The 25465-nt window shown below is 39.4% G+C and overlaps 1 protein-coding gene across 5 annotated transcripts in view; it reads right to left on the reverse strand.

Annotated features, from left to right (window-relative positions):
* Nucleotides 1-13050, reverse strand: part of CAPSL (calcyphosine like) — a 49964-nt gene extending 36914 nt beyond the window's left edge. For 4 of the 5 annotated variants that reach the window (XM_014781584.2, XM_087443181.1, XM_004422728.2 and 1 more), the window contains exon 1: nt 485-549. The gene's annotated coding sequence lies outside the window, so the exon portion shown is untranslated. Of the gene's footprint in view, nt 1-484; nt 550-12855 lie in introns of those variants that run through there. The other variant, XM_087443180.1, reaches the window with a different exon arrangement.
* Nucleotides 13051-25465: the final 12415 nt, after the last annotated feature.

The raw sequence follows: 25465 nt of genomic DNA on the forward strand, positions 1-25465 counted from the left end.
CATTTCAGCAGGATATGACAGAAATAGCACAACTTTGAATGTCACACAAACCAAGGTCTGAATCAAAGCTCAATCTTTTAATTGTTTTATGACTTGAGATATTTAACCTTCTTGAAGCTCAGTTTTATCTATGGTCATATAGGCTAGTTACAGCAATTCACCCACACACTTCACACTCAAGTGTCTAGTACCTAGTAACTGCTGTGTACTGATGTAATGTAATGCTATGTAATGATGTTTATTTCCTTCCCTTTTCCCAAAATAAAATGTATTTTTGCACATTTTTATCTGAGTACCTCTTCGACAAAAGCCTCTCCCAGTACCAAACAAGTTATTTCTTCCCTAGACTGACAGCCAAGAGCTCTCGTAAACTTTTAGGTTTTTCTTTTTAGAAAGTAATATCTACTGTCTTCCTTTTTTTTTTATAAGCTTAAATGAAACAAAAGCGATCAAATCAACATAATAGATAAAAACATTGATTTACCTTAAATGCTAACCTGTTGCCACCAGTTGCTTCAAACTGAAACTATGGACGCTCTCACCTGCATCTGGGAATACTGGTCCCCTCCCACCCCTCTTTGCCTCCTCGCTCTTACCTTAACTCCTCACCTCCTGGTCCACCCTTGTCATGCCAATTGGGTGGCTTGAAATCACTGCTGCAGGCTCATTGCCTGATTGGCTCAGCTCGCTGTCAATACTTATCCTTGTCCTGCCTTTTCTCAAGTTTACACTTCTGTTTCCTAGGAAACCCAGTGACTGTGAAAGCCCAAGCTGTTTGCCCTAGGAGAGAAGCCAGCAGGAAGTTCTGCTGGCAATTGTTTGGTTTCTAGAACAGCATCAAAACTTGCCTCATATGTTTTATAAGATAATGTTCAGCAACTTCTCTTACTTCTTTAGCCAATCCCTTCTTGCCCTTCTGTTGTCTCCAGATGGTTTACTGCTAGGGTGTCTTATTATCAGGTTAGACTTAAAATCACAACACACTGGAGCAGGCAGGTGTAATTACAGGTGATTTAAAGTCCTCCCTCCTCCTCATCCACTGTACTAACAGGATGCCACTTCCCACTGTGTCCATCCTTGGTTTGTTCTTTTCTCTTTTCTTCTCCTCTTTTCCTTTTCACTTCTTATCTCTTTTTACACTTGTTCCTTAACAATAAGTTTGCCAGATAAGAAGCACTCTAGTGGCCTTGTTTAGAAAAAATACCTAAATCATGCTCTTTCGTTGTTGTACCTATGGCATCCACCCTACCCTCATCATTTCCACCTCTTCTCTGGATTCCATCATGAAGTGGTGCAAAGAACCGAAGACTAGAACTATGAAGACCTGAGTTCCACTTTCTGTTCTGCATCTTACATTCTATGTATTCTCAGGCAAATGTGGTCATTGATTTCTACAATGTCTAGGGTGGACACAGAATTTGGCCTTGCCAACTTCTCAGACTTGCCCTGGAGGTCAAGGAGTGATATTCTCTGTGGATTTTAATGAAGACTTGTCTTGGTTGAGGGGATTTCCAGCAGGGTGTGATTTTACAAGCAAGAAAAAGTCACTTGTTCAAAAACATGTCCCTTATCTCTCTTTTGGGGTTAGACGTTGTTTTCAGAAGGCCCCTGCCTATGGAGCCTGACACCTACCCAGCAGTTAGAAGGAGCTGATACTGGCAGGGATTAGATGTGCTCCCCACCTCCACCCCAGGGTATTCTGAGCATCTTCTCCATACACCATTAGCCATTTCATCCAAAAACATTCCTTCTTGCGACAGCTGACCTCCTGGTATTAAGCTGTTCATTTCACTTTCACTAATCAAAATTACTAAGGTAAACTAGTAAGCTATTAAGGAGCAACCACTTAGACAAGATGTACCAACAATGACAGATAAATCTGCCTTTTAATTAATCAGTAGAAAAATGGGAAGCCCACTGAGGACCTTAGAGGACCAGGAGAGAGTCCAGTTCATCTTTGCATCTTCCAAAGTGTCCAGCACGGTACCTTGTACAAAAATGAAATCAATCAATGTTGGTTGAATCAAATTGTTGAACTGGATAATATGCATTCATACTAAGAACGTTTAAAATATGAAATCTGCTTTTAAGAAATAGTTCCTTGAACTAAATAGAAGTTTGCATAAGACCACAAGTATTCCATTTACTTCCTGTCACATGGATAATTAGTTGACATTTAAATAAATAACTTAACTCACAATAGCCTGCAACTGGGATGTGATCAAGGAAACAACAGAAGATTGACATGGGGGAATCCCGTCTACAGAACATTTAGTATAGATAGGCACACAAGGAATCAAAAATTATCAGGTCTGAGGAGAAAAAAGGAAAATGGATACAGAAAAGTGAATAGAGTCTAAGGGACTTATGGGATCCCATCATACCGATTAATATAGGCATTACAGAAGTCACAGGAAAAGAGAGAGAGAAAGGAGCAGAGAGATTAAAGAAATAAAGGCACATGATGTGATATTACATGTAGACAACCCTAAAGATTCCACACACACCAAAAAAACCTATGAGAACTAATAAATAAACTTAGGAAAGTAGCGAGAAACAAAATCAGCTCACAAAAATCAATTGTGGTTCTATACGTTAATAATGAAAATTTCAAAAAGGCAATTAGAAAAACAATTCCATTTACAACAGCATCAAAAGAATAAGAGCCAGCCCTGATGGCCTAGTGGTTAAAGTTCAGCACTCACTGCTTCAGCAGCCTGGGTTCACTTCCTGGTCGTGGAACCACACCACCCATCTGTCAGTTGCCATGCTGTGGCGGTGGCTCACATAAAACTACCAGAAGGACTTGCAACTAGGATATACAACCATTCACTGGGGCTCTGGGGAGGAAAACAAAAATAGAATAAAATATTTAGAAATAAACTTAACCAAGTAGGTGAAAGATTTTACAGTGAAAACTAAAAGATATTGCTGAAAGAAATTAAAGAAGACACAAATTAATGGAAAGAAATCCAGGCTTCATGGATTAGAATAATTAATTCTTTAAAGATGTCACTACTACTCAAGGTGATCTACAGATTCCATGTAACCTCTACCAATATTTTATTGCAGAAATAGACAACTCATCCTAAAATTCATACAGAATTTCAAAAAATCCTGAGTACCAAAACAATCAAACAAAAGAGCAAGGTTGGAAGTCTCACACTTCTTGATTTCAAAACTTACTACAAAGCTACAATCATGAAAATAGTGTAGTGCTGGCATAAAGACAGATACATAGATCAATGAAATAAAATAGAGAGCCCAGAAATAAACCCTTGTATATTTGGTGAAATAACTTTTGATAAGGGTGCCAAGACCATTCATTAGGTAAAGGACAGTCTTTTCAACAATAAGGTTGGAAAACTGGATATCCACATGCAAAGGTTGAAGTTGGACCGTTACATTATACCATATAGTAAATTAACTCAAAATGGATCAAAGACCTAAAGATACAAGGGAAAACTATAAAACCCTTAAAAGAAAATATAGGGAGAAATATTCATGCCATTGGACTTGGTAATAATTTCTTGAATATGACACCAAAAGCACAGGCAACAAATTAAAAAATAGGTAGACCAGGGCCGGCCCCGTGGCTTAGTGGTTAAGTGTGTGCGCTCTGCTACTGGCGTCCTGGGTTTGGATCCCGGGCGCACACCGACGCATCGCTTCTCTGGCCATGCTGAGGCTGCATCCCACATACAGCAACTAGAACGATGTGAAACTATGACATACAACTATCTACTGGGGCTTTGGGGAAAAAAGGAGGAGGATTGGCAATAAATGTTAGCTCAGAGCCGGTCTTCCTCAGCAAAAAGAGGAGGATTAGCACGGATGTTAGCTCAGGGCTGATCTTCCTCACACACACAAAAAAATAGGTAGACTGGATTTCATCAAAATGAGAAACTTTTGTGCACCAAAGGACACTATCAACACAATGAAAAGGCAACCCAGGGAACGGGAGAAATATTTGCAAATCATATATCTGATATGGGATTGATATCCAGTTTACATAAAGAATTCTTACAACTCTATAAACAAAAAAACAACATGATTCAAAATTAGGCAAAGACTTGAATAGGTATTTCTCCAAAGAAGATATATAAATGGCCAGTAAGCTTATTAAATGGTAAACATCACTACAAGGGAAATTCTAATTAAACCGCAATGAAACACTAATTCACACTCATTAGGATGGCCAATATCAAACTTTAAAAATTAAAAAAAAAAAAAAACTGAGACAGAAACAGAAAATGACAAGTGTTTGTGAGGATATGGAGAAATTAGAACCCTTGTGCCTGGTTGGTGGAAATGTAGACTGGTGTAGCCACTGTGAAAAATTGTATGGCAGTTTCTCGAAAATTAAACATAGAATTATCATACAATCCAGAAATTCCATTTCTGGGTATATACCCAAAAAATTAGAAGAAGGAACTTGAACAAATATTTGTACACTACTTTTCATAGCAGCATTATTCACAATAGCCAAAATCGGAAGCAACCCAAATGTTGATCAACAGATGAATGGATAAACAAATGTGGTATATACTTACAAGGGAATATTATGCAGCCTTAAAAAGGAAGGAAATTCTGGGCTGGCCCTGTGGCTTAGGAGTTAAGTGTGCGTGCTCCGCTACTGGCAGCCCAGGTTCGGATCCCGGGTGCGCACCGATGCACCGCTTCTCCAGCCATGCTGAGGCCGCGTCCCACATACAGCAATTAGAAGGATGTGCAACTATGACATACAACTATCTACTGTGGCTTTGGGGGAAAAAAAAAAAAAGGAGGAGGATTGGCAATAGATGTTAGCTCAGAGCTGGTCTTCCTCAGCAAAAAGAGGAGGATTAGCATGGATGTTAGCTCAGGGCTGATCTTCCTCAACAAAAAAAAAAAAAAAAAAGAAGGAAATTCTGGCACATGCTACAACATGGATGAATCTTGAAGACATTATGCTAAAGGAAATAAGCCATCACAGAAGAACAAGTATTGTATGACACCACTTATATAAGGACCTAGAGTAGTCCAATTCATAGACACAGAAAGTGGAATAGTGATTGCCAGGGTCTGAAGGCAGGGGGAAGTGAGGAGTTACTGCTTAATGGGTATGAAGTTTCAGTTTGGGAAGATGAAAATGTTCTGGAGATGGATGGTGATAATTGTTGCCCAACAATATGAAAGTACTTAATGCCCCTGAACTGTACCCTTTTAAACTGTTAAAGTGGTAAATTTTATACTATGTATATCTGACTATAGTAAAAAAATTAGAAAAGGAGAAAAGAAAAATTGTAGAAAGCAAGCATCTATTATCTCACAGATTACAGACCTTAGCTTCCATTATTCTTCTCCTTAGTAACTTCAGTCTCAGTTCCAAGGCCTGACCCACCATCATGTCAGATAAGACCTCTGGTGTTTTGGCTTGGTTTTATTTGTGCAGTTGAGTCTTCCACTACCCTAGTCTAGCCAGAGTCAGTGAGGGAACCCAGCCTCATGGCCATCTCACTTCTACCCCCACGTATTGGTCCCCCTGTTCTCCCAATCTAGTGGGTCTTTCCTTCCCAGCTCCATTTATAAAAAATACTGCCATGAACTCACAGCCCATCTAGCCCATGGATCATTCCCCAACTCTTTCTTCTCACTTAATGCAAGGCCAGTAAAGGAAGGGTAGACACTTTTGGTGCCTGGAAAGCCCAGGCCAAACCTGGGCTCTTGCCAGCTATGAGCTAAATGGTGTTGGGAAAATTATTTACATCACCTGAACCTCTCATTTATAAAAATGGAGAAATCGCAGTTCCCTCCAGATGGTTCGATATTATACAAGATAATTTCCGCATAATAGCAACCCAGTGCCTACAGGCAACAGGCAGCCACGAATCTTAGCTCTCCTCCCTTTTGACAACTTCTAGAGGTTGGCCCAATCCCAGACCAATCAAATCAGAAGTCTAGGTGGAGGCAAGAACCAGGGCTGCACAGGAAGGAGACATTGCAGATAATGCCTTCAGTTCTTGCTGTCAGCCCCACACAATCCTGCCCTGGTTACACCATGTCTCACTTCTAATCAAGAAATTAATAAAATTGAGAATAGAAAAGCAATAGGGAAATCAATGAAACAAAAGCTGGTTTTTTGAAAAGATCAAGGAAATTAACAAACAAAAGAGGAAGATACAAATGACTAGAATCAGAAATGAAAGAAGGAACACCATTCATGACCACAAAGAAATAAAAAGGATTATAAAGAATACTATGAACTTTAGATGCCAATAAATTAGATAATGTAGATGAAATGGACAAATTCCTAGAAAGATGTAAACTACCAAAGTTAACTCAAGAAGAAACAGACATTCTGAATAGACCTATAAAGAGTAAAGGTTGTCTCATTTCAGTAAAAACCTCTGAGAATCTCTGGCTGTATAGATAATCAAAATATAAATCAAAGTTACACATACTAAAGACACAATACACAGCCTCATTAAGACTCTTCTTATCCTCTTCAGATTTCCAGACATTACTGGTCGTGACCAAGGCACTAATCTACTTCTCAAAATGCACACTGCTAGTCTTTTGAACAGGATGTTCAGTGAAACTTTCAAATCTCTCACCAGCCTCAGGTTACATGTCTTATAACATGTCATAATGACAGGTTCAAACAGAAATAAATGAAACATGGCACATTCTGGTCATCAGTCAAATATGAAGGGAAACTCTCATTCCGGCCCCAACCCCTGACCACCATAAAAACCCCAAACTACTCTCCTTTTCCTACTCTCTCAGTGTATTCCTGGGCCAACTTGGGGGTTGACTTACTATCCTCAGGAAGCCTCATTATGTTATTAATCAACTTTTTTATAGCCTCTTGTTGTGTATGTGATGCCATTAGTCTCAACATCCAAACTAATTTTGGGTGGGGAGGAAGTTCCATCCTACCTTTCAGAGTGGCTAAAACAACTTAGGAGGAAATAATGCTAATTCTACCCAAACTCTTCTAGAAAATTGAGGAGAGAACACTTCCCAATTCATTCTATGAGGCAAGTATTGCACTGATACCAATGTCAGAAAAACATGCCAAGAAAATCACAGAACAATACCCCACATGAACACAGATGTAAAACTTTAAACTAAAATTTAAGAAAATCAAATCTAAATATATATAAAGAGGAAAATATATCTTGAGTAAGTGGAATTTGTTCTTAGAATACGAGGTTAGTTTAACATTTTAAAATCAATCAGTGAAATTCAACATATTAACAGAACAAATAACAAAATCATATACTGATATCAATACATGTAGCAAAAGCATGAAATTAGATTTTATCAAAATTAAAAATTGTACTCATCAAAAGACACTGTTAAGAGAATGGGAAGATAAGTCATAGACTGGGAAAGAATATTTGCAAAGCTTACATCTGACGAGATACTTATATCCAAAATACACATTAAAAACTCTGAAAACTCAATAAGAAAACAAACGACCCAATTTAAAGATGGATAAACTTTGACAAACACTTCACCAGTGAAGATATATGAATGACAAATAACCACATGAAAAACTACTTAGCATCATTAGTCATGAAAGTAAGGCAAATAAAATACACAATGAAATACAACTAAACATCTACACAAGAATGGCTAAAATTAAAAACACGAACCATGCCAAGTATTGACAAGGATGTGGTGTAAAAGGAACTTGTGTAAACTTCTAGTGAGGATGTAAAATGTTACAGGCTCTTTGGAAAACAGTTTGGCCATTTCTTGAAAAGTTAATTATATACCTATCATATGGTTCAAACATCGCACTCCTAGAAATTAATCCACAGAAAAGACAGTACATGTTCATACAAAGGCTTGTACACAAATGTTCACAACAGATTTCTTTGTAATAGCTCAAAACTGGAAACACTCCTAATGTCCATCAACAGACAACTAAATAAACACATTGTGGTAATCCATATAGTAGAACACTACTCAGCAATAAAAGGCAATGAACTATTCGTACATACAATATGAATGAATCTCAAAATAATTACGCTGAGTAAAATAAACCAAAGGATAAGAGTACGTAACTTATGATCTTATTTGTATAAAATCTAGAAGATGTAATCTAACATATAGTGACATATTAGTAATTGACTGGCAATGGGAATTAGAAGGTGGAGAAGATTGCGAAAGGACATGAGAAATTTTCTGGGAGTGACAAATATATTTGTTATCTTGATTACATTGATGGTTTCACAGGTGTATGTGTATATGTCCAAGTATATCAAATTGTATATTTTAAATATGTGCAGTTAATTATGTGCTAATGTTACTTTAATAAAGTGATTTAAATAATGAAGCTAAGGAACTTCCATCTGTGGCCATGAGGAAGTAACAGGACTGTATTTACCTTCCTACTTTAAACAACTACAGAAAAAAACAGATCAAATACATGATAAAATGGCTTTTAGACTTTGAACACCAGGCAGTGCAGGACATGGATAGCTGGCTAGAGAGAATTTCTAGGAGACAACTCATGGAGGAGGTACCCAAATCTGGCCTGGCCATCTCCCTGAGTGGAGGAGACCAAGTTCAGATTTTTGGGGAGGATATGGCAGTTAAAATTCACGAGGCAGAATACCAGAATACCAAAAGAGAGCTGCATAGACAGAAAGCTCTGGAGTTGGAGTCTTCCTGAGAACACTTCAGGAAGGAAGTGGAGGAAACTACCCAAGGCCAGGAATGGCCACCATAAGTGGTGAGGTAGAACAATACCCAGAGGTTACACAGGGCCTCTTTCCAAGCCGCTGCTCAGCCTTGACATTTAATGAAGATCTAAAGATAAGTTCCCCACTCAGCTTGACAAAGGTGACATTTTGATCATCCTCTGTGTAACTCCTGTAACTTTCTCTCAGTTGGTTCTGAAATTTGGAGGGAAAGGTGGTTGTATTTTATTAAACTCTACAAACACCAACAATAAGAAACTGACTTCACCTGGATGACAGCAGACTAAGATGCTGTATATTTCGCTCCCAGGGCTAAGGTGGGCACCACTTGGTAGATAAAGGGATGAGCCCACGTGTCTAACCAAGAGCCTGAATTCAAAAATAGAGCTTCCTTATATTAGCTGCTGATCTGCTCTCCTACCCACACACCCAAAGAAAGCAGAACTAACTGGCTGAAAGGAGTGAGAATCATCTGGTCAGAGAGGGTTCCTCCAGGCACATACTGGCTTGAGCATTTGTAAGCCAGCCCCTGAGGATCAATGATGTAACTGGACAGTCCCCTCAAAACAAAGAGGACCTGTCACTTGGGGAACATCCACCTGGTAGACAGAGAGGAACAGGAAGTGTCTTAGGGAACGGAAAAGAGTCAGAACTTTAGAACAATTAAGCCCTATTTAAGGTGGCATCTTATACTTGTGATTTCAGTTATTAATTGGGACAATACTACATGTAAGTGTTAGAAACGTTTGCTACTTCAGTATCTCTGAAGTCATTTATTTATTACAGTTATAAATAAAAATCACTATAGGGAAGTTATTCAAGCAGGTAGTAAACACAGGTTCAAATGTTTCAATACACTGAGTTTTGAATCAGGCCAGCAAAAAAACCCCAATCATGTGTTTTTCCTATTTGCAGACGTCTACCCGAGTCTACTGCTGAAGAGAAAAGTGAATATTCCATTTTGAAACATCAGAAATTTCCATTGATAGGTGAATGTTGAAAGAAACTCTGGACTATTAAAACTTGAACCCCAGGATAAAACTAAGGGAATCCATGAGTCCCCTGAATTGTTTGTGGATTTTGGTGTGTGTGTGTTTGTTAGAGAGATTATAGCTTTCAGCAGTTTCCCAAAGCCATGGGAACCACCAAAATGAAATGATCGTGTACTACAACTACCAAGACTGACAGTCAAGGCAGATACAAAAGGATATGTATAGAAAAGATATTCAGTGAACAGTATAGAACCCAACCTAGAAGGTGATTAAAACTTTTAAAACAGTCTGAACAATAACAAAGCCCAAAGTTCATCTTCAGAATTTTATAATTGCTTAGACTTTTTGTTCATCAGAGATGCTTAATTTTGGAATTTTTTAAAAATTAAAGCTTTAGCAACTCTGATTGAGAAATCCAGAGCTTAAAGTCCTAGATCCATCCAACTCCATTATTAGCCTGCTATGTGACCTTCAACAAATCACTTAAGTTCTCTGCGCCTCTGTGTCTGTCAACAGAGAAGAGTTGACAAGGCTGATGAGCTTCATTTTAGCTAAAATTATTTGGATTCAGTGACTCAAGAACTTCTGACATCATTATGCACAACTCATGGGCAGCCACTGATTTTTCAAGAATACAAGGTCATCTCAATAATAGATTTTGATCCTAGTACATTAATAAAAGACATCCTGAGAAAGTTTTCTTAAATTTCAGGTCTCATAACAGGAGCAGAAAGTAAGCTATGAACTAGGAAGAACAGCTCTCCTTACATGATAGAGGTCTTAAATATGGTTGAACAATTCTGTTCAATATAAATTTAAGCCACACTACAGAGTAGTGTTTATCAAAATTGTCAACAATAATGTATGGCGGCTTGCCTGAAATGAAGTGACACCCAGATAAGGAGGTAAAATATGGAGGTATGTCATGTGGAGGCCAGGTTTACAGAGCCTAATAAGATATCCAGCACTTAACACATGCACACACACGCACATTTTTTCCATTCTCTCAGTACACTTAGATTCAAAAAGATTTTGTGCTAAGCAGTGCTATACAAAAGACGTGATCTTTCTTTGCCTGGGATAGAAGAATTCAGTAATTATGAAAAAACATACTTAGGATTAAAATATCTCCTCCATAATGAAGCTTGGTGACATTATGACCATGATCTTGAAGAATCTGGGACTCCCGGTCCAGCAGTGGATAATGGCTTCCATCTAGGAACAATACAAGATCACAGCTTTGTATAGATGAGAATAGAAGGTCTGAAATTGATATGAAGAGATGGGGAAATCCAGGATAAGGCAACAGAAAGTTGATGGTAAGTAGAGGAAGATGAGTTTCTTCCGTCCCTCTTCTCACTTTGGGTAAGCCCCAGCCCAGATACCTACATCCCATCTGCCCAAATGCTTGACCTGTGGCAATTCTCCATCAAAGATTCCCTCTTGTGACTTGTGGTCTCCCTGTCAATGTGATGTGCTTCTTGGTGCTTAGGTCTTAGGGAGTTCCTGATCCTAAGGTACATCTTGCATTTGTAGCTGGTGCCTTTTCAGACACCCCTAATGTCTTATCTAAGACGATGTCTCATCATGGAACATTTTTCTTGAATCTATCGCTCTCAGCAGCAGTGAAAGCCAATTCAGGAGGGAAGGAATTAGAATTTGCCAAAGTTGTGATGTGAGAGTTGTTTGGGAGAAGAGGGTCCCATGATGGTTGAGTCAGTGGAGAGGAGTGTAGAACTGCAGAAATAGTTTGTATCTGTGGAAATTACTCTAGTCTTTTATATCCATACTTGTGTTGCCTGAGATAGCACAGATTATATAAACACAAATCCCCTATCCCCTCAGACTGTCTGCTCTGGCTCACATTTACCTCATGGAAGAAATGGTGCTGGGGAGAAGGGATCCCCTCAGATGCAGCCATTCATGTGTGTCATCGTGAGCCAGAGGGCATTCTGGAGCAGAAGTGGAACTTCCAGCACGTCACAACCATACCAACTCCCTCTTGGTGCCTGAGGCAGAACAGCATACTTTCAAGAAAGGAGGAAGTTGTTTTCCTCCATTGCCTCTAATTATCATTAAAAAAAAAAAAAAAAGTTTAAAATGGAGTACAGAGTTTTTAAAATACTAATTTTTAGAAATCTTCACTGTAAAGAGTGAAACAGTGGAAGCTGTGGGAGAGGACAGTTTTGAGGTAAGAACCATCCTCTTCCACAGATTCTGTTCGGGAGGAGTGGAGTGCTTTTGCAAAAGAGACCTCATTTCCCTGACTCTCAGGTTCCCTCTCAGGAAAGAAAGGGGAGACCTAATTAGATAAACTCTATGGTTCCTTCTAGCTCTGGGACCCCCAGATTCTTGGAGATCTAACAGTCACCTAGGGACCCCAGTATCCTTTCAGGATGGGTCAAATAAAAGTCTTGGGGAACGCTATCCTATGATGACTCCTTATTCTGATAAATGTTTCCCATTAGTTTTCTGTTACCTTTGAGCAAAAGTAAAGGAAATGAATCTGGGTCCACAATATGCGGAATTAACTGCTTTATTGTCCTTCAAAAACTTCCAGCAGCACACGTGAAAGAAAGAGGGGCTCCCAAGGACTCAGTTGCCCTGGGGTCCTCTCCTCTGCCAGGTGAGTTCTCCAGATTTCCTATTACTGAAATATTCCCAATTTGTGCTGCTGCCCCCAGGAGCACCTGTTCCCGGACCTGAAACTGACTTCATCTTCCACTTTCTACAGGTGACCACTGCGCCCTACAGCCCTGCACTCCCCCCCCCACATCCCCCCACCCTCCACCCCACCTCTGTCAGAAGTTTAGAGGGAGACTCTGAATGTCCAGCCCACACCCTGGAGGAGCCGGCTCAGGTTTCAATCTCAGGACTGGATCTAAACTTCTGGCCCCAGCCGTGCACAATGGGAAGCATATCTAGAGCAGATTAAAAGAGAAGAAAAGAAATTGCTGTTTTCTCTAGAATTAACTTCTCCACCTGGCGGTAGAGTGCCTCTCTGCCCCACAGTCCCTGGGCGCCTTTCCCTCCTCCAGCCTGGGATACAAACCTGCCCAGTCTGGAAAATCACATGGAATGACACTCTGATCTAGGACTGTTTGCAGGAGGCCTGGCACTGGTGCCTGAGGTGCTCCTATCTCTGGAATCTTTGGTCAAGCACTCACCTAGGGAGGACGAAGTCAGGATTTCCGCGGCCTCTGAGAACAAGAGCCCAGGCAGAACAAAGCACATGAGAGGTGGCGCCCGCTGCACAGCATGCTCACTCCTGCACTGCGTGCCCTGCGCCCTAGACTCCGCAATGGGACCTGTGTGCACCCCAGGCACGTGGCGCGCAGGCACTGAAGGATTGGAGCTGGCTGGGAGCTTAGGAGATGGTAGCAGATGGATCCTGCCTGTCTCTCTTCTCTCTGTCCTCTCTTGCCCTTCTGCCCCTCCTTCCTAGGTTCCTGCTCCATTGGATATTCTGCCCTCACCCTCCTACCCATGGGCAGTGGGAGGAGGGGTTAGTGAGCCGATCCTTAACCCCTCTCTGTCCAGGTAATCACCACACTCTCCACATAAAAAATACTCTGAACCAGGAATGGTAGAAACCTTAGGAAAGCATGTTGGTGATAGCTCCACCTCAAAGTAACTGGAACTATCTCAGTTTCATGGACCCTTCCTGAACTTATGGTACTCCTCCTCCAGTCTAACTGATCTAATTACCTCACACCACCATCCCCACACGCCTTTTCCCCAGGGACCTGCTTAAAATCACTTCTAGTGTCCCAAGGTCAAGGGACACTACTCCCTGGATATAGTGTCTACTCCCTGGGAGTGGTTTGTTTCTACTCTCTGGAAACAATGTCCCAGAGGAAATCAACCTACCATCCCTGGATTATATCTGTAAGGCCCTCTTTTATTTATTTTTTTACCTGTTATTATTTTGTTGAGGGCACATTGGTTTATCACGTTATATAAATTTCATTGTATTTTGACTTCTGTATAGACGGCAATCAGGTTCACCATCAAAAGGTTAGTTTCCAGCTGTCACCATACATATGTGCCTGTTTACACCTTCTGCCTTCATCCCACCCCTTTCCCCTTTGGTAACCACCAATCTGTTCGTCTTATCTGTGTTTGTTTATTTGTTTATCTTCCACATGTGCATGAAATCATACAGTATTTGTCGAAATTTCACTGTCTGACTTATTTAGCTTAGCATAATACCCTCAAGGTCCACCCATGTTGTTGCAAATGGCATGATTTTTGTCTTTTTTATGGCTGAGTAGTATTCCATTGTATAAATATACCACATCTTCTTTACCCATTCTTCCATTGATGGGCACTTGTGTTGCTTCCAAGTCTTGGCTATTGTGAATTAATGCCACAATGAACATAGAGGAGCATATATCTTACCCAATTAGTGTTTTCGTGTTCTTGGCATAAATACTCAGAAGTGGAATAGCTGGATCATGTGACGTTTCTAATTTAATTTTGTGAGAAATCTCCATACTGTTTTCCATAGTGGCTGCACCAATTTACATTGCCACCATCAGTGTGTGAGGATTCCCTTTTCTGCACATCCTCTCCAACACTTGGTATTTCTTGTCTTGTTAATTATAGCCATTCTGACGACCCTGAGGTGGTATCTCATTGTAGTTTTGATTCGCATTTCCCTAATAATTAATGATGTTGAATATCTTTCATGTGCCTGTTGGCCATGTTGAGTTGTATGAGTTCTTTATATATTTTGGAAATTAACTCCCTGTCACATATATGATTTGCAAATATTTTCTCTCAGTTGGTGCTTGTCTATTTTTGTTGTTGATGGTTTCCTTTAACGTGCAGAAGCTTTTTAGTTTGATGTAGTCCCATTTGTTTATTTTTTCTTTTCTTTCCCTTTCCTGAGGAAGTATGGTATTCACAAATATACTGCCAAGGGGCCAGCCCGGTGGCGAAAGCGGTTAAGTGCACGCGCTCCACTGCGGCGGCCCAGGGTTCGCTGGTTCAGATCCCAGGCACGCACTGACACACCGCTTGTTGAGCCATGCTGTGGCGGTGTCCCATATAAAGTAGAGGAAGATGGGCATGGATGGTCGCCCAGGTCCAGTCTTCCTCAACAAAGAAAAAAAAAGGAGGATTGGCAGATGTTAGCTCAGGGCCGATCTTCCTCACAAAAAAAAAACAACAAAAAAAGAGTTTAAAAAAAATATGCTGCTAAGACCAATGTCAAAGAGTATACTGCCTATGTTTTCTTCCAAGCATTTTACTGTTTCAGGTCTTCCATTCAAGTCGTTAATCCATTTTGAGTTAATTTTTGTGTATAGTGTAAGATAATGATCTACTTTCATTCTTTTGCATGTGGCAGTCCAGTTGTCCCAACACCACTTATTGAAGAGACTTTCCTTTTTCCATTGTATGTTCTTGGCTCCTTTGTTGAAGATTAGCTATCCGTGGATGTGTGGGTTTATTTCTGGGCTTTCAATTCTGTTCCATTGATCTATGTATCTGTTTTTGTGGCAGTACCATGCTATTTCAATTACCATAGCTTTGTAGCATATTTTGAAATCAGGGAGTGCAATACCTCCTCCAGCTTTGTTCTTTTTTCTCAGGATTGCTTTGGCTATTAAGGGCCTTTGTCGTTTCATATAAATTTTAGGATTCTTTGTTCTGTTTCTATGAAAAATGTCATTGGGATTCTGATTGGGATTGCATTAAATCTGTAGATTGCTTTAGTTAATATAGATATTTTAACTCTATTTGTTCTTCCAATCCATGACTTGGAATATCTTTCTGTTTCTTTATTTCTTCTATAATTTCTTTCAATAATGTCTTATATTTTTCAGTGTACAGGTCTATCAACTCCTTGGTTAAATTTATTCCCAGGTGTTTTATTATTTTTGTTGCCATTGTAAGTGGGATTGTGTTCTTGATTTCTCTTTCTGCTAATTCCTTGTTAGTGTATAGAAATGAAGCTGAACCTACCTGAAAAAGCAAGAAAAAGAGGAACAAACAAAGCCCAAAGTCAATAGAAGGAAGGAAATAATAAAAATCAGAGTGGAAATAAATGAAATAGTGACTAAAAAACAATAGAAAGAATCAATGAAACTGAGATGGTTCCTTGAAAAGATAAACAAAATTGACAAATCCTTAGATAGACACACTAAACAAAAAAGAGAGAAGGCTGAAATAAATAAAATCAGAAACCAAAGAGAAGAAATTACAATAGGTAGCACAGAAATACAGAGGATTATAAGAGAATACTGTGAAAAGCTACACCAACAAATTGGATAATCTAGAAGAAATGGATAAATTCCTAGAATCATACACCTACCAAAACTGAATCAAGAAGAAACAGAAAAAACCGAATAGACCAATCACAAGTAAAGAGATTGAAACACTAATCAATAACCTCCCAGAAATCAAAAGTTCAGGAACAGATGGCTTCTCTGGTGAAGTCTACCAAATATTCAAAGGAGATTTAATATCAATCCTCTCGAAATCTTCCAAAAAAAAAAAAAAAAAAGAAGAGGATGAGCTGCTTTGTAACTCATTTATAAGGCCAACATTACCCTGATACCAAAACCAGACAAGGACAACACGATAAAGGAAAATTACAGGCCAACATTGCTGATAAACATTGATGCAAAAATGTTAGCAGATAGAATACAGCAATACATTAAAAGGATCACACACCCCTATCAAGTAGGATTTATTCCAGGGACGCAAGGATGGTTCAACCTCTGCAAATTAATCAGTGTGATACACCATATTAACAATTGAAGAATAAACATTGCATGATCATCTAAATAGATGCAGAGAAAGAATTTGACAAGACTCAACATTCATTTATGATAAAAACTCTCAACAAAGTGGGTATAGAAGCAAAGTACCTCAACACGATAAAGGCCATATATGACAAATCCACTGCCAACATCATACTCAATGGTGAAAAACTGAAAGCTATTTCACTGAGAGCAGGAACAAGACAAGGGTGCCCACTCTCATCACACCTATTCAACATAATATTGGAAGTCATAGCCAGAGCAGTCAGGCAAGAAAGAGAAGTGAAAGGGATCCAAATAAGAAAGGAAGAAGTAAAACTGTCACGATTTGAGGATAACAGAATTTTACATATAGAAGACCCTCAAGAATCCACCAAGAAACTGTTAGAAATAATTAAAAAATACAGTAAAGTTTCAGGACGCAAAAGCTGAGGGCCAGTTAAGGAGGTAATTTATTCATGAAGAGGTACTAGAGTCCTAACTCTGGAAGTTCACTTCCTTACCTGGAGGACTGAGTGTCTAAAGCTGAGTCTATAATTCTGAAAGAGCATCATAAAATAGGACTGGGGATCTTTCCACGATCTCCTTAGGCACAAGGTAAGAACACCTTATAATTCTGACCCCTTTTTATGTCAGCCCTGGGAAGGACAGGCATGCAAACCCCAGAAAACAAGACTGACTGTAGTAAAGGTTTTCAGTGAAACTCTAAAACAGGCAGAGAAAAGACTTGAGCTTAAGACCTGACACCATAAAACTCCTAGAAGAAAATAAAGGTGGTAAGCTCCTTGAAATCGGTCTTGGTGATGATGTTTTGGACTTGATACCAAAAGCAAAGGCAAGAAAAGCAAAAATAAACAGGTGAGACTGCATCAAACTAAAAAGTTGCTTCACAGCAAAAGAAACCATCAATAAAATGAAAAGGCAATCTACGAAATGGGAGAAAATAGTTACAAATCATATATCTGTTAAGGGGTTATTACCCAAAATGTATAAAGAACTCATATAACTCAATAGCAAAAACCAAACTATCCAATTAAAAAATGGGCAGAGGATATGAATAGACATTTTTCCAAAGAAGACATACAGATGGCCAACAGATACATGAACAGGTACTCCGCATCACTAATCATCAGGGAAATGTAAATCAAAATCACAGTGATCTACATACAACCATCAATGAGATACAATCATCTCACACCTGCTAGAATGGCTATCATCAAAAAGACAACAAATAAAAAATGTTAGTGAGAATGTGGAGAAAAGGGAACCCTTGTGCACTGTTGGTGGGAATAAAGTGGCACAGCCACTATGGAAAATGGTATGGAGGTTCCTCAAAAATTTAAAAACAGAGCTACCATATGATCCAGCAATTCCACTTCTGAGTATTTATCTGAAGAAAATGAAAACACTAACTTGAAAAGATATATTCATCCCCAGGTTCACTGCAGCATTATTTACAATAGCCAAGATATGAAAACAACCTAAGTGTCCATCGGTGGATGAATGGATAAAGAAATTGTGATATATAAATATGTGCAATGGAATATTATTCAGCCATAAAATGAATGAAATCTTGCCATTTGCAAATACATGGAGGGATCTTGAGGGCATCATGCTTAAGTGGAATAAATCAGACAGAGAAAGACAAATACCACATGATCTCACTTATATGTGGAATCTTAAAACAAAAACAAACACACAGAGCTCATCCATACAGAGAACATATTGGTGGTTACCAGAGGCCGGGGATAGGGGGTGGGTAATATGGGTGAAGGGAGGCAAAAGGTAGAATCTTCCAAGTATAAAAAACATAAGTCATGGGGACATAATGTACAGCTTGATGACTATCATTAATATTATTGTATTGCATATTTGAAAGTTGCTAAGAAAGTAGACCTTAAAAGTTCTCTTCTCAAAGAAAAAAACATTTGTAACAATTTATGGTAACTGGTGTTAATTAGACTTCTTGTGGTGATCATTTCACAATGCTTACAAATATCAAATCGTTATGTTGTATAACTGTAATTAACATAATATGTTTCAATTACACCTCAATAACAAAAATTTTAAATTAAAAATTAAAACAAAAAGGCATAGAAAGGCATTCAAAAGATTCCTTGTCTATAGGATGAAACGGGTCCTTGAATTCTGTTTGTACTATTGCTGTCTTCTGTCTCAGGTCTTGTTTTTCCATCTGAATTTAAGGCATTACATTCTTATCCACATGTGCATCCTTCACATAGCCATGCCCATTGTGGTGAGAGAGAGAGAAAAGGGGCTTTACCAGGCATCACAAAGGCTCCAGCCCATCTATTATTCTTGTATCTCTCATAATGTACTAGCAAAATAATGGATTTTTTAGCTAAATCTAAGCTTATGCATTTATTCAACAATTATAGTGATAGCTAATTATAATCCATGTGCTATCCTGCTGGGCAGACAGATGCTAAACACAATAACAAATAGAAAATATAGTATGTTCATGGAAAATGCTACTGAGAAAAGTCTAACAGGGAAGGAGATGTGAAGGGTCAGCTATCAGGAATATTAAAATCTTAGATGGCATGATTCAAACAAACTCTAAAAATTTATGAATATGAAAGAAACAGGAACAGAATATGTGATGATAACCATAGTTACTCTTGATTTGGAGAGTGTTACAATGTTATTGTGGTTATTTAAAAAGAGATTCCTTTTCTCTTAAGATATATCCTGAAACATTTACAGATGAAGTGTTTTGATGTCTGGGATTCCTTTCAAAATATTGGGGGTTGGGGGATGGAGGTGATGTTGAATGTGGGTGAGAATATAAAGGAAAGAAACTCTGTCAGGACTTAACAACCATTGAAACTAAGTATTGGGCATGGGAAGATCTACTTTTAAGAATGTTAGAAATTTTTCATTAAAAAGTTTTTTAAACTCTCCCACTATGATTCTAACTTTTCCAGGTTGTTATTTCAGGGCTGGCCCCGTGGCTTAGTGGTTAAGTGCGTGCGCTCCGCTACTGGCAGCCGGGGTTCAGATCCCGGGCGCACACCGACCCACCGCTTCTCTGGCCATGCTGAGGCTGCGTCCCACATACAGCAACTAGAAAGATGTGCAGCCATGACATACAACCAGCCACTGGGGCTTTGGGGGAAAAAAAAAAGGAGGAGGATGGGCAATAGATGTTAGCTCAGAGCCAGTCTTCCTCAGCAAAAAGAGGATGATTAGCATGGATGTTAGCTCAGGGTTGATCTCCCTCATAAATAAATAAATAAATAAATAAATAAAAAGTTTTTTAAACTCTCCCACTATGATTCTAACTTTTCCAGGTTGTTATTTCAATTTTTGCTCTATATACTTGGAGGCCACATCAGTAGATGCATACAAATTTACAATTATGGTTTCCGATACCATCCCTTCCCAGTAAAACAATTAATCTTCATTATGAAAGCAAATCTTCTCTCTCGTAATGCTTTTCACCGAAAGTTCATTTTGTCTGATATTGTTCCTAACTATTCAGGTTTTATTTTCCATTAGTATTGTATAACTGTCTTTTTCTAACCTTTTGTATTCCATCCTCCTGAATCCTCATGTTTTAGATGTGTCTCTCGAAACAGCAAAGATCTTGATGTTTTCAATCTAGTTTAGTGGACTAGATAAGGTTCAACTATCTATTCAACTAAGTAATAGATCAGATTACTAAGAAAAAAAGAGTCATTTGGTCCATTCCTTTCCTAAAGGGTAAATTTCTATAATTGCTTACTTTCCATAATCCCAATTCATTTTGGGACTAATGAATGAAGTCATTTCCCACCACTTCAATATGCCATTCTCATTTGATCAAAAACAAATTGTGAGTCAGGCATAATATTCTACATTTGCTAACCTTTGATACATACGAAACATGTCAGATAAATACGTTTGTACATATACTATAAATATACATATATATTTTTTAAACTGAATTTTTTCAGGGATGCCATCCTTTTTTTTTTTTTTTTTTGCTGGGAAAGAGTCACTCTGAGCTAACATCTGTTGCCAATCCTCCACTGTTCTGTTTGTCTCCCCAAAGCCCCAGTGCATATTGTATGTTCTAGTTGTGCGTCCTTCTGGCTGTTCCATGAGATCCGCCGCCGCAGCACGGCAACTGACAGACCAGTGCTGTGGTTCCACACTGGGGAACATTCCCGGGCTGCCGAAGTGATGAGACCGCTGAGCTTTAACTACTAGACCATCAGGGCTGGCTCACTGTACATATATTTTTAACTGTGGAGAAACAGTCACTATTTCATTCACGTTCCTGTTCATCACACAGTGAGTGATATAGATATCCAGTGATAGAAATATGTAGATGTCTAGTAATATCAGAAGTCTATAAAAATTATCTGTAATGACAATCTCCTTAATGTATGGCTTTTGTTTCTGGTGATGGGCTTAGAGGTTTGCACCATCTGACTTTCTAGTTTCCTATTGGCTTGCAAAACTCTACTTTTTCCCCAGTTCCTTTTTTTTTTCTTTCTTTTTTGTTTTTTGTGAGGAAGATCAGCCCTGAGCTAAGATCCATGCCAATCCTCCTCTTTTTTTTTTTTTTTTTTGCTGAGGAAGACTGGCCCTGAGCTAACATCTATTGCCAATCCTCTTCCTTTTTTTTTTGTTCCCCCCTTTTCTCCCCAAAGCCCCAGTAGATAGTTGTATGTCATAGTTGCACATCCTTCTAGTTGCTGTATGTGGGACGCTGCCTCAGCATGGCCAGACAAGTGGTGCATCGGTGCGTGCCTTGGATCCGAACCCGGGCAGCCACTACTGGAGCACTTGCACTTCACTGCTAAGCCACGGGACCGGTCCCCACAGTTCCTTTTTTTTTTCCATCATCAATATGTAAAGAGTGCCTCTCTCCTTCTCTTTTACACTCATCTCCCTCAGAAACGAAGCCTTCCAAGTCTGTTACCTTTGGTCCCTCATGCTTTCCTGTCTCTTTCCTGTTGTCAAAGCTTCAATCTACCAGGACTCTTTTTCAGAATTTTCTTAAGTAATGTAGATTATCTCCTTCTGAATAAAGTCTTAGCTCATTTTTGGGCCCTCTGTGGCCCTTTTCTCTTTTCTGGACTATTTTTCTGGACTTACTAGCTCTCCACAAAGCTTTGTAGCAAGAGTGCAGGAGATAGCTCTGATAAAATCTGATGTTGAGTTTTCTACTTATGGGAAGATGTGGGCTCTATTTGCTCTTCTTGTTGATCTTTGTAGTGTTTATGGAATCGATTTACATGTAGTTTGTGGAGGGCCAAGGGGAAGGAGAAAAGTCCCCGTGGCATGCTCCATGTCCTCCATCCTGGCACCTACTCCAGCATTTTATAAACCTTAACGCCAGACAAAGGGGAGGAGGTTGGCAAAGAGTGGGGTAGGGTTAATAAGGGAACAGTACACATGAAGGCTCAGGGTTCTTCTAGCACCTATTAAGAAGTCCAAAGTCTCCATTCTCACTCACATGTGGGGACATTTTGATGTTGATACTTACCCCCTGGTCACTAGTACAAAGTCTCTTGCACAGAAGATTTTAGAGCCCTGCTGATTAAAAAGAGAATCCAACTGCAGATCACACAGACCTGTCACCTGCTTCCCTGCCCTTCCACCCGATTCCAACAGCAGCCTTATGGATAATCTATCATTTATTCTCTGGTTTATTCTCCCTGTGCTTCTTTCTGCAAAGGAATTCAGATAAATATATATTTTTGTTCCCTCCCTCTTCTCTTTTCTTAAAGATATAAGTGAACTACTATATTTATTCTTGCACTTTGTTCTTTCTTACTTAACAATATTAGAATCCATTCAATATCAGTTCATAATTGTCTTGCTGGTTGTAGTTTATAGCTGCCTATTATTCCAGTGTGTATGTGTACCATAGCTTCATTCCTCAATTGTAATAGTTTTTTTTTTAATGTTAGGAATAGTAGTCCTTTATATGTGATGTATGTTATAAATATTTTTCTCACACTTTTTATTTTATATTTTACTCTACTTATGGTGATTTAGCCATGTAAAAGTTTTTTTTTTTTTTTTGGTCAGGAAGATTGGCCCTGAGCTAACATCTGTGCCAATCTTTCTCTATTTTGTATATGAGACACCGCCACAGCATGGCTTGATGAGTGGTGCATAGTTCTGCACCCAAGGTCTGAACTGGCGAACCCCGGACTGCTGAAGTGTAACGTGCGAACTCAACTACTACACCACCAGGCCGGCCCTGTAAAAGATTTTTTAATATCATCGAATTAGTTAAATTAGTTAACCTTTCTTTCTTGAATCAGGACTTTTGAGTCATATTTAGAAAGCCTTTTCAGACACACAGGTTATGGAGAAATTGACCTTTTTTTTTTTTTAAGACCCAGTATGATATCCTTTTTTATATTAAATCTCTGATGCATTTAGAGTTTACTTTTGGGTATGATGTGAGGTCTAGATCAAATATTGTCTTTCTTTCCAAATGATTATCCAGTTGTCCCCGCACTGTTTATTCCACGCACCATGCCAGGTGCTGTAACAACAAGATAAATAGGACCCAGTCCCTGACTTTTAGGAGTTTATGGTTTCTAAATAGAGACATATCTGTTAACAAATAATTTCAATATAGTAAGGAAGATGCTTCAAAAGAGGATATGGTGAGCTCTGTTGAGGGTGTGGTGGTCAGGTCCAGCCACACTAATGTGAACACAATAACACTGGGTACTGAACAATAAGCAGAAATTTTTTATTACAACTAGAGTGGAATGGAATTTGTGAGAGAGGACACAACATGGTCAAAGACACAGAGGTACAAAACAGCATAATGTGGTGGGGTGGGTGTGACAAAGACTCTCTCCACCAAATTTTCCTCAAGCTCCTCTTAGTCCTCTTCTAGACTTGGCCTCAACCTTGGCCTGCTGCTCTGCCCTTGGCCTGCTGAGCCCACTTTTAGTCAAGAATCCTGCTAAGCTAACTTATGAAGAATCCCTCCACCTTTGATGTCTGATTACTTTGGTCTTCTTCCTTTAACAAGAATCTCCCTACTCTTGATATCTAATCAAGTTCCTCTTAGTAATTTTCCATCCACTGACCCCTGACAAAGATTCTCTCCCCAGACCAAACTCTGTGAAGTCTCTTCTCAACTAGGCTCTGACTTTTGGACTTCCATGTTCATCTCTGCCTGGTCAAATTTAGCAAGAATCCTGCTAAGTCAGTTTAGCCAGATCCCCATCCTCTATATCTGACTACCCTCAATATCTAATAGCGTTCTGCATCCTCTACCATCCCCTAGGGGATATCTGAGCATGCTGGCCTGCCTCTCAGCAGAAATCCTGTTAGGTAGGGCTAGCAGAATCCCCCCTTACTCCTGATGTTTCCTCATAGTAATTTTCCATCCACTGACCACACTCCCCCGTAGTTCCTTGGCTAAAATTCCCACTTTTCCTTGTATTCGGAGTTGAGCCCAATCTCTCTCCCCTGTTGCAAGACTCATTGCAGTGGTCCCTATACCTATCCCGACAGTACCCCCTTGAACAAAGTCTTCCTTATCATCTTTAACAAGTGTCGTCATTGAATAATTTTTGTCTTTAACACCCCCTCACTCTGAATATTGGCTACGAATCCCCAGTTGTCCTTGCTGTACTCAGAGTTGAGTTCAGTCTCTCTTCCCTATTGCAATATACTCTTCCCTGTTGCAAGAGTCTTGAATAAAATCTTCCTTGCCAGGTGTAACATCATTTCTCTTTAAGAGGTGTAGCGTACATTGGGAACGGGCAAGGGGAGAGTAGCTGAGGATGTGCCTACCAGATGTAGGTAGGCAGAGATGAATCACAGAGGCCTTGTATTCCATGCAACGGGAGTCAACAAAGGATTTAAGTAGGGAGTGATGAGATCAGGTTTTCATGACATCAAGACCCTGCTGGCAAGCCTGTGGAGGATGCTTGGAGAGAACAAACTAGAGACATCATTTTCCATGGCTCACTGGCTGCTATCGATCAGATTTCAGGGATGAGGGTGGGCCTGAGAAAGCACCTGCCACAAAGTGGGCCTCAATGAATTATGAGTTGTGAGGGGAGGACAGCATGCTGGGGGTGGGAAGGAGGGACTTACCAGCCAGGGAACCTCAACCCTTGGTCCTTGTGTTGGTCATTGGGAAATAAAATTGTAACTGTTGATTCCAAGGACAACACAAAAGAGTTTCACATCAGTCCTTCAAGGGATTATTGCCACAGACCATTTCAAGTTGTTTCATGAGAATTACAAAAATGAAACCTTACATCTCACACACACACACACACACACACACACACACACACATTTCTGCACTTATGCTCCTGGCTGCATGTAACGTCCTTGCACCATCAGAACTCACAGAGTGGGTAACACCAGGCACCCAGTCCTGCAGACTTCCAAAGAAAATCTTTTCTTAGAATTGGCAAGTGGGGGCCTTCCCTATTTCTGCAGGAAGTATTTCTAGCAGTTGCTTCAATTTTTATGATAATCGTTGCAAGATCTTTTGCACAAACCTAGAATTAAGCAGTCAAAAACTATGGTCCTCCCAGGGCCACTACATATGTCTAACGTTTTCTTCTCTATATTTTTAACCCATCAAATGTCATATATTTGAAAATTTTAAGGAGGAACTGAATTCCATCTGAGAATGAAAAAGCAAATATGAGAACATAATCATTTGAAGACGCAATATTTCATGAAAACCATACACCAGAGAGACAGTTTTGCACATGAGTTTAGGAAGGGAGAATGAAAACCAAAAAAAAAAAAAAAAAAAAATTATATATATCTAGAGAGAGAGAGACAGAGAGAAGAGAGAAACTTTTGCAGACATGACAGAGCCACAAAACCAGCACTCCATTACCTGCCTGGAGGCTGTCAAAGAAAGAAAAACCAGACAAACAAAAACCCTGGTGTTTAAGTCATGCTTTTTCTGACTTCTGTTACTAGAAACTGAATGTGACCCCTAAGAGTTTACCACATATCTGGATATTTTCTACTACACAAGGGTTGC

This window comes from Ceratotherium simum, chromosome 18 (assembly GCF_057802395.1).
Source record: "Ceratotherium simum simum isolate JZ-2026a chromosome 18, ASM5780239v1, whole genome shotgun sequence".
Taxonomy (NCBI): domain Eukaryota; kingdom Metazoa; phylum Chordata; class Mammalia; order Perissodactyla; family Rhinocerotidae; genus Ceratotherium; species Ceratotherium simum.